This window comes from Chionomys nivalis, chromosome 17 (assembly GCF_950005125.1).
Source record: "Chionomys nivalis chromosome 17, mChiNiv1.1, whole genome shotgun sequence".
In the NCBI taxonomy this organism is placed as follows: Eukaryota; Metazoa; Chordata; class Mammalia; order Rodentia; family Cricetidae; genus Chionomys; species Chionomys nivalis.
Window position 1 is genome coordinate 4,857,643 of NC_080102.1, and position 859 is coordinate 4,858,501.

The window sequence follows — 859 nt, forward strand, 5'->3', positions numbered from 1 at the left end:
GCAGCAGTCGTTGTTTGTCTAATCTTTGTTCCCTAGCATTCATACTCATAAAGACCGCGCTCTGACCTGGTCGTTCTGCTGTGTACTGGCCTTTAACATCCCCGAAATGAGTGGCTTGGCTCAAAATCTAGAAAGAGTTCTGAGAGTGGGGCCTGTGTGGGCCTGTCCTCACTGTGTGGGAGAGCTCGTCTGCACTGTTCTTCCCTCTTCAAAAGTTAGCCTGCAAGGTCTTTGCTACTTGGGATTTTGTATTTTTGTTTCATAACTAGTTACTGACTCCAAACTTAGAGATGTCTGCAAGGTAGAACATGCGAGAGATGCCCCGTCCCTCTGATTTCCACCTTCAGAGGAAGTCCGTGTCCAGCATCTGTCTGTCTATCGCCCCACTTTTCCTCCCTCCTTTCCTCTCTTCTCTTTCCCTCACCTAGAGCTTGTTTGAGTAGGCGAGGTTCATGCTCCCACTCCCGTCACTCCGAGGTCCACACTGCTGAGATGAGAGCGGGATCGTCCCCTCCTGATCCCTTTCCCTCACCTAGAGCTTGTTTGAGTAGGCGAGGTTCATGCTCCCACTCCCGTCACTCCGAGGTCCACACTGCTGAGATGAGAGCGGGATCGTCCCCTCCTGATCCTGCAGGTCTACCGAGTCTGCCACAGAGCCAGTGATGGGTGTTCAGGCCGTCAGGGTGTTCATTCTACTCTTGACACAGCCTGTGTACATCCGGGCACTTTGACTGGCACCCTGTACAGGATTCTACATGTGCACATAGTTCAGTTTGGACACGTGCTGTCAAATTATTGTCAGGGTTCTAAATTCCAGATGAGTTAGGAGACAGGGTGTGGTTGTTGTTGAGGCAGAGTC